This window comes from Sciurus carolinensis, chromosome 17 (assembly GCF_902686445.1).
Source record: "Sciurus carolinensis chromosome 17, mSciCar1.2, whole genome shotgun sequence".
NCBI classification, from domain to species: Eukaryota; Metazoa; Chordata; class Mammalia; order Rodentia; family Sciuridae; genus Sciurus; species Sciurus carolinensis.
This window is the reverse complement of record NC_062229.1, coordinates 7,310,193-7,319,403: the sequence shown is the minus strand read 5'-3', so window position 1 is coordinate 7,319,403 and position 9,211 is coordinate 7,310,193. Positions and strand designations below refer to the sequence as shown.

Here is a 9,211-nt window from a genome sequence, read left to right as displayed (position 1 = left end):
TCTTTACAACTGTTAAAGTCGTCACACAGTTTAAAAGGAGGTGGTAAAACCACTGAAATATTTGTATCATTGTAATTAGCATATCCAAGTGAGGTTATCTCTAGGGACCATATATCTCTTTCATTGTTTTCTTCTCCTGGAGAATCAGTAATGTAAGTCCTATAACTTAAAGGGAGACATCCCAATGGCACATGTAGATTATCTGTACTAAATCACATTGGTGTCTCTTCAGTAATTCCATGAAATGTAATTGTAAATGCTATTTTATGTGTTATTAAAGAATCTGAAATCCCTCCAAGTAATTGAGGCTCATTAGTAGATATTTTAATATTAGATCTGCTCCAAGTAGTTGGATGCAGTAAGGGAGGATTTGGAAAATAGGTCCAGTAAGCTTTCCCTTCATTATCAAAAGCATGAATAGGCAGTACCTGAGTCGAAATGAGAGCAATCAATGCAAAAAATAAAGCCTCTGGGGTTTTAGGTTTTCCAGAGCTGTTCACCATGTGTTCAGCAGCAGCAGTCAGGCGTTTCACTTGTCCCCAAGTCGGCAGGTCTGAGTTGGGAGTTGCAGATGATTGTGCAAGACGCAACCTTTTCATCTTAAATACTAGTCTGTTTTCGTCCGTGATTGGTTTGGTAAGGGATTCAATACTTTTTGTTCTTTCTCCTTTGAATAGGGCTCATTGTAGTGATGTATTAATCTGTCTGGAATCCACAAAAGTGTTTCAGCATCCTGTGGAAATACACAAGCATAGCCTCGACCGGAAGTCAGCAAGACATCAGGTCCTCTCCATTTACCAGATAATAAATCTTTCCATTTTACTAAACTTTGTTTTGACCTTTTACTTTCTCAATGTCTCATCATTGCAGTATTTCCCTCCTTGTCAGTATTTAGAAGATTTAAAACAAATAAAGCATGTTGTAAAGTATGATGTGGGGAAGAGTATTTAAGCTCTCCCTCTTTTAGTTTATTTATTTGTATTTTTAATCTTTGATGGCTCCTTTCTACTATTGCTTGCCCTTGTGGGTTATAAGGAATTCTTGTAGAATTAAATTAATTAAAACTGGAACAAAAATCTTTAAATGGTTTTGATGTATAAGCAGGAGCATTATCAGTTTTTAATTTTTTAGGCATTCCTAAAACAGAAAAACAAAGGAATAAATGTTGAATCACATCCTTGTAGGCTTCCCCAGTTCTGGCTGAGGCCACAATAACATGAGAAAAAGTATCAACTGTAACATGAACATAAGACAATTTTCCAATTTCTGATATATGAGTTACATCCATTTGCCATAAGACATTAGGTAAAAGTCCTCGAGGATTAACTCCCATCTGTGGAGAAGGAATGAATTTAGGACAAACATGACAATTTTTAACAATAGTTCTAGCTTCTTCTCTAGAAATATGAAATTGTTTTTGTAAGGCAGATGAATTTTGATGATGATTTTTGTGTGATATAATAGCTTCTTCTATAGCTGTTAAAATAAAATTTTAGTTAAGTGATCAGCATGGGTATTCCCCTGAGCAAGCAGACCAGGTAATCCAGAATGTCCCTGAATATGACCTATAAAGAAATGTGAAGTTCTGTTATAATTTAGATATTGAAGTTCGTGTAACCTATGTATAATTTTAGACAAAAAGGAGAGCGTTGCTGTTTCTATGGTTGGAAACAGTTTAACAATGTATAGTGAGTCTGTGTACAAGTTAAAGCGTTGAGCAACAGTTTTGAAAGCATAGATGACTGCTTCTAATTCAGTTCTTTGTGCAGACGTTTCTTGTGTCCATAGAACTGTGGGTTGAGAATTAATTATTGTAACTGCTTTTCCATTTGATGACCCATCTGTAAATATTAACATAGCATTGTTAATTGGAGTTGAAGAGCACCATTTAGGAAATATTATTTCTGTTTGAAGTAAAAAATGTATTAAAGATTATTGGGCAAGTGGAATGAAATTTTCCTGTAAAATTTAGAAATGCAATAGCCCATTGATCATCAATTTGTAATAATTGGTCAAATTGTTCTCTTGTGTAAGAAATAATTATTTCATGCATTTCACAAGCAAACAATTCTTTACTTCTAAATCTGGCCTTTAATATCAAAGAATCCACCAAAGTAGGATAAGACATTAATATTTTCTTTCCTGATACTTGTAACTGTATCCATTCAAGTAGATCATTTTGCCATAAACAACTGTTGGAGTATGTTCTGTTTTTAGCACAATAAAAACCCAAGGCAAGTTATAATTAACTTGTTGCAAGTAATGTTTTTGAATTGCAGTTTCAACAACTTGTAAGGCTTGTTATCCTTCTTTAGTTAATATTCTACTTGAGTTAGGATCTGAATCACCCTTTAGTATTTCAAACAAAGGTTTTAAATCATTAGTTGAGAGTTTTAAATAAGGTCTAATCCAATTTATATCTCCCAATAATTTTTGAAAATCATTTAATGTTAATAGTTTTGTCTTTTTGAATTTGTAACTTTTGAGAGCTGACACAATCTGTTTTTATAGTTCTTCCTAGATAATTATAAGGAGGTTCCTGTTGAATTTTTTCAGGAGCCACTATCAGACCCCACCTCTGTAAATCTTTAATCAAATCCTGTAATATTATTTGTAACAAATGGCTTTGAGAATGTGCAATCAATATATCATCCATATAGTGAATCATATAGCAGTCTGGATACTTTTGTCTACAATTAATTAAAGCTTGATCTACAAATTTTTGACATAATGTAGGACTATTTTTCATTCCTTGAGGTAATACTTTCCATTGAAATCTTTGATAAGGCCTTTGTAAGTTAGGCGATGGTAAGTTAAAAGCAAAACGCCGTCTATCTAGTTTAGCTAAAGGGATAGTAAAGAAGCAATCTTGTAAATCAATGACTATAATATGATAGCCTTTAGGGACAGCCACAGGAGAAGGGAGGCCAGGCTGAAGTGCCCCCATAGTCTCCATTGTATTATTAACTGCTCTTAGATCCTGCAGTAATCTCTATTTTCCTGATTTTTTCTTTATAACAAATATAGGTGTATTTCATGGACTATTAGATGGCTCTATATGTCCTAACTGTAATTGTTCCTGTACTAATTTTGTGGCTGCTTCGAGTTTTTATTTTGATAAGGGCCACTGTTCCACCCATACTGGTTGGTTGTCCTTCCAGATAATTGGTTCAGCCTGCCTGGTAACAGAGGCCCCTATGAAAAATGTGTACTTTCCTCCTGTTCATCAGTTAAAGTAATATTAAGTTGTTCCATTAAATCTCTTCCCCATAATGTAAAGGGGAGAGAAGGAATAACATATGGTTGAAAAGTCCCAGTTTTCTCTTTGTCTCTCCAATGTAACATAACAGAGCTTTTTGCCACATTGGAGGCTAATCCTAGCCCCTCCAAAGTAGAAGGGGATTTAGTAATTGACCAGCTAGGAGGCCAATCATGAGCTGCAATACAAGTTACGTCCGCTCCTGTGTCTAGCAGTCCTTTAAATCTTTTGCCATTTATTTCTATAGCTTTCATAGGTCTTTGTTCTGAAATTTTTTGTATCCCAGGCCACAGTATTAGTTGATCCAAAATCCCGTTTCCTTTCACTTGCCAAGGTCCAGCCCTAGCAGGAGTCCATGGGTTCCACACTGGTAAATGGGGCTTTGGGAGACAGCGTTGGCAATGGATGGAGAATGAAAGACACAGACTCTAGTTCTGGTGCAATCAATCCCACTTTATTCTGGGGAAGGCTGGGTTTATATACATTTTTCTTCAGGCTATAATGGCAGTCTCGTGGTTAATATTAAAGAAGCTTCCAAAGCATATGCAGAAATTGTTTTTAACAAGGAACAGAAAATTATGAGAAAACAATAACCTTACAGATTATCCTTACCTAATCACAATTGTTTTAAGAATATCTAACTACGTCGATGAGCTAATACAATATTTACTTCCTTAATATCTAAACTCTATGTGACCTAAGACTATTCTTATTATTCTCATGGTTAAAACAATAGATAAGTAATCTCATGTGACTATCTCTACTAGGTCCATCTGGTTAATATCTAAATTGCTGAGTTAAGGGGTACAGTAGGGCAGCGGTCCCAATTGTAATTGTGTACCAACGTTTATTATAGAGGTGACATAATCTTTGTAGGAAGGAAGGAATGTTATGAAACCTTATTCTCTTACCTCACCACCACACATGAACAAAACCATCGTTAAAATTTAACCAACCTGTTGGAGACAAAGGCAGATCTACAACTATTTTCTCCAGAGGCTTTCAGGGACTCATTGTACGGTTGCAAAATTATTTTTAATTTTGTTAGTGGTAAAGACCCATTGTTTTTCAGATTGTAGGTAATATTTTCTGGTATTTTTGTTGTATTTCCTTCATCCCCTTAAGCAATCCATTCAGACTGAAATGAGTAATATATTATCAGAGAAAACACCATGCTTCGGAGAAAAACATCCTGGCAATTCCTTTTAGGATGAGCCTTTGCAATCATCCTCCAGAGGATCTTTGTCAAACACTGGATGGAATTCCAGACGCCCCTGCAGACATGCATCACCAAACTCAGTCCAGTCAATCTCTGCTACCAAGGCATTCCCAGAAGGGATCTGAGAGCGAAGCGATGACTGCCAGCAGCCCTCAGCTGCTGTGGTGATAAGTCCAGCTCTCTTGACAGGAAATTCAGATGACACCTCACATGCCATCATGCTTGTTTCCCTTGTGTATTGTCTTGTGGATGACTCAGGATGTCATGAATGAGGGCACTTGACAGATGGGCTTGATGATCTGAGTGAGTATGTAGAGGTGAGGATCTCCAGGTCTGTGCAGAAGGGAAGTCATGGCACCATCTGACACATCAGATCATCTACAATGTTGTTGAACAGAGAGGACTGAATCAGCAGAACTCAGAGGGGCAGGGTTTCATGGTAACCATTTATTCCAAGGGGTGACTGACAGTCATGAAACTATTACAGGACATTACTGCAAGGGAAATTTTCTAAGACAATATAAACCAAGACAAAGCATGGCTGGGAGAGAAATTGTGCCTAAGTGATGCTCAGGGCCTGTGCTCTGATGTTCCCAGGATCTTTGGTACTGTGCTTGTGCTTAAATAGATGTCAGTCAAGGATGGGAGGGAGAGGATGAAGCAAGCTGGGTGTGATGAAGGGCGTCTTCCTGTACATTATTAAAGAAATTTTCACTTCATTCGGTGAGTTACTGTTTAATAATTTTCATAAATACCTTTCATCACAGTCTGACTTAGCATGAGATACTCCTCAAATATATTACAAGAAAGCAATGTATTTATTCTTGTTTTATTTTCTTTTGGACCCCTAACCCAGGTTTCCTGGAATCTATACAAAGTTTGCCTGTGTACAAGAGTTTCTCTGTCCTATGAACTGTGCAAAACCCTGTCTACCTACTCATTAAAAATAATTTCTTCCTGGTGTATTACCAAAGTCTTTGTTTTGTAAGTTTTATTTTATTTTTAGGGGCACAATTGTACATTTTTATCGGGTTCATTCTGATAGTTTATCACATGTGTACACTGTATAGTGACCAAATGATTCAGAGATGGAATCTAAAAGGTTGATCTCAGAAGTAGAGAGTAGAATAGTCGTACCAGCATCTAGGAATGGCAGGGAGGAGGGAGATGTGAGGAAGTGTCAGAGAACAGGTGTCAGGTTTCAGGTGGAGGGGAGGAGTAAGTTCTGGTGCTCTATTGCATAGTATGGTGACTGGTCAGTAATACTACATGCTATATTTCACAGTGGGATCTTTGAAAGCAGAGGGCATGTATTACCATATTTATAATTGCATTTAAATTCAGTCTCACAGCTATTCATTTTCAGAGATCAAAATGGATGTTTAGTCACTATACATTGTGAAGATTGAATTTGAAAATGCAGCATAACTTAAATCTGTTTTTCTTATTCAGGATTTTATTAACAAAGATGCTTAGAAAAAAGATTATAAAATTTTAGAAATAAGATTGGTTGTGTTGCAGGCATGTGAAAGAAAAATTTTAGTAAAAGGACTTTTATGTTTTTAAGTTCAATTTAAAAAAAATTTAAACAAAATATTTTCCATGTAAACTTTTCAGATTGCATTTGTCTATGGGTAACTGCAGAGAAACCACAGATAAAGAGGAGATACTGTACTTTCTCAAAAGTGAAATGGTGGATATGATAATTTACTTGACTATAATAATCATTTCACATGGCATAATTTAAATGAATACAATAAAATTAAATGAAAGTGCTATATAAATACCTAAAAGATAATTAAATTTTAATATCATCATGTATCTTGCAAAAATATACAGCAAGGAAAAATCAACTCCTGACACACAATATCATCAGTAAATCTCAAAAACATCAGGGCAAGTAAAAGGAGGCACAGTTCAACAATGTGTATGCCATTTTTTACAATAAAAGTTAATTGAAAAAAAAGAAGTCATGGTTAATATGTTGCAATTCAACTTTTAGAACTGAGGATTGAATCCAGAGTTGTTCTTCCATTGAGGTACACCCCCAGCCCTTTTATATTTTTATTTTGGGACAGGGTCTCACCAAGTAGCCACAGCTGGCCTTGAACATTTGCAAAGCTCCTGCCCCAGCCTCCTCGGTTGCTGGTATTACAGCTGTATGCCACTGTACCTGGCACAATTAAACTTTAACAAGGTAAAATTATGTGTCATATCTTTAGCCAAATGGAGAAATGCTGGAAACAGGAAAAAAATTACTAACACACAATTCTGGATAGTGGACACCCTGGGAGAGGTGTCGTGTCAGAATATGCACAGGCAGGCAGTCCAGAGATCGAGTGAACTCACGGGGAAACAGCTGAAGCTGATTCCAGGGAGCTGTGCCTAGAGGTCCTCAAATAACTCTAATTTATTCAAGATGATCATCTTTTTGGAGCAAAGTTGAGTGGCATTTTTTTCTTATTTGAGATAGAGCCATTCTTATGAATAGAAATCAAAAATTTCATAGCCATGTCAAATCTGTGAGTGGACGACTCAGCCCAATTTCATAGATGATAAGCCAAGGGCAGTGGGTGGTCTGGGTGCTATGCAGGCAGAATATTTATCAGCCTCTGGGCTGTGTGCACAGAAAGGGATAAAAGCCAGCAATGCATAGCTGCGGTGTTCTGTGATGGATTATCTCAGCTCAATAGTATCCTGTCCAGATAATCAGCCATCACAGTCCTGGTGATAAAGCTCCAAATGTAATAAGTCTATTAAACTAGGAATAACTTCAGGAAGTAGCACGCTACATGGACTGAGGAGAGATTTAGTCCTTCAGCTACGCCTGGATCTTTCTTTCACTCCTTTGCCCTATATGACCTGCTGTCACTAACCTTCACCTGAGAAATACCCCCAAATCATTAGAGGAAAATCCTTTGCTTATGTTCTGCTACTATGAAAGATGACCAACAGATCAAGCTTAGAATGGTCACAGGTGTTTTCAGGAGACAAAGTCATCTTTCAAGTCTAAGTTGAAACACTTGTAGCATAAGGGAGTCTAATCATGGTAGCATAGGAATGTGATGATGGAAGAACTCACCATGTGGCTTACTCAGTGTTCTTTCACATTGACTCATTCTGCAATCACAAGAAAGGAGATGTTCTAATGAGTTTCTTCAAAGTCTCCTTCATGTCCCTGTTCCTCAGGCTGTAGATAAAGGGGTTCAGCATTTGAGGGACTACCATGTATATCAATGAAGCTATTACAGTTTTTATTATCAATGCAGAGCTAATGTACACCCCAAAAGCTGTTCCATAGAACAAGAAAACGACAGACAGGTGAGACCCACAGGTGGAAAAGGCTTTATGCTTTCCCCCAGAGGATGACATATTCAGAATGGAGGAGACTATTTTAATGTAAGAGTAAATAATTCCAAGGAGAGGAACACCACCCAACATACTAGTCACTACATATACCAGGATGTTATTAAGGAGGGTGTCAGAACAGGCCAGTTTGATGACCTGATCAAGCTCACAGAAGAAGTGGGGAACCTCCAGTTCTTTGCAGAAGGACAGCCCCAGCACCATCAGACTGTGCAGCAGGCCATCTACAATGCTGATGGTCAAGGACAACAGGATCAGTAGGATGCACAGGTGGGTGTTCATGATGACTGAGTACCTTAGGGGATGGCAGATGGCCACATAATGGTCATAAGCCATTGCTGCAAGGAGAAAGTTTTCCACTCCAGCAAAAACCAGGACAAAGTAGACCAGGGTGAGGCAGCCTGCGTAACTGATGGTCTTGCTGTCTCTGGATGTTCACTAGCATCCTAGGGACTGTGCTGGTGCTGAAGCAGATGTCAGTGAAGGACAGGTTGGAGAGGAAGAAGTACATGGGGGTGCAGAGGTGGGAGTTGGAGCAGATAGTGAGGATGATGAGCAGGTTCCCAAGCACTGTGACCAGGTACATGGACAGGAACAGGACAAAGAGGATGGGCTGCAGTTCAGGATCATCTGAGAGACCCAGGAGGAGGAATTCTACTGCATCAGTTTGGTTTTCTGGTTGCATGTTGCTGAGGAGAAAAGAAAAGATGATGGAACAGAGTAGGTGTGCCAGGGTCTATTATTTTGAAAAACTTTCACATAAACTTTGTGAAGATATTATTGCTAGTCTCTCTCTCTCTCTGTCTCTATCTATCTCTCTCCCTCTCCCTCTCTCTCTCTCTCTCTCTCTCTCTCTCTCTCTCTCTCTCTCTTTTTCTTTAAACATTTTTCTTTCTGTCCTACTCTCTTCTACCCTACTTGATTGTCTGGAATTTTTATTGGAATGCCCACTCTTTTCCACATTGTACCAATGACTAGAAATAAAATAGAAAGTGATATATCAGACTTAACCCTGAACATTTCCTAAGCCTCCAACCATCAGGAAAATCAAAACCAAACTACATTAACTTTTAGGTAACAAAAACAGTGTTAGTCAGGATTTAAGGTAGACACAACCAACTTCGACTCTGGCTTCAGTGCTTGGTTCACACCAGTGAAACACTTTCCACTGTGAGAGAAGACTCAGTCTCCACATCTGTATAACCAGAGCCATTAAGAGACTCCATGGGAATGTTATGAGGATGCACAATGAGGAAACTTTTGGGGGAAGGGCTTGATATGAGACATTCTTTTTTTTTCCCTGTTGATAAGTTATGTTAATTTCTTTTAAAAATTTGTTTAATTAGTTATCCATGACACTTAATATT

General features: G+C 37.8%; 1 pseudogene; it reads right to left on the bottom strand.

Annotated features, from left to right (window-relative positions):
* Nucleotides 1-7,604: 7,604 nt before the first annotated feature.
* Nucleotides 7,605-8,529, bottom strand: LOC124967907 (putative gustatory receptor clone PTE03; annotated as a pseudogene).
* Nucleotides 8,530-9,211: the final 682 nt, after the last annotated feature.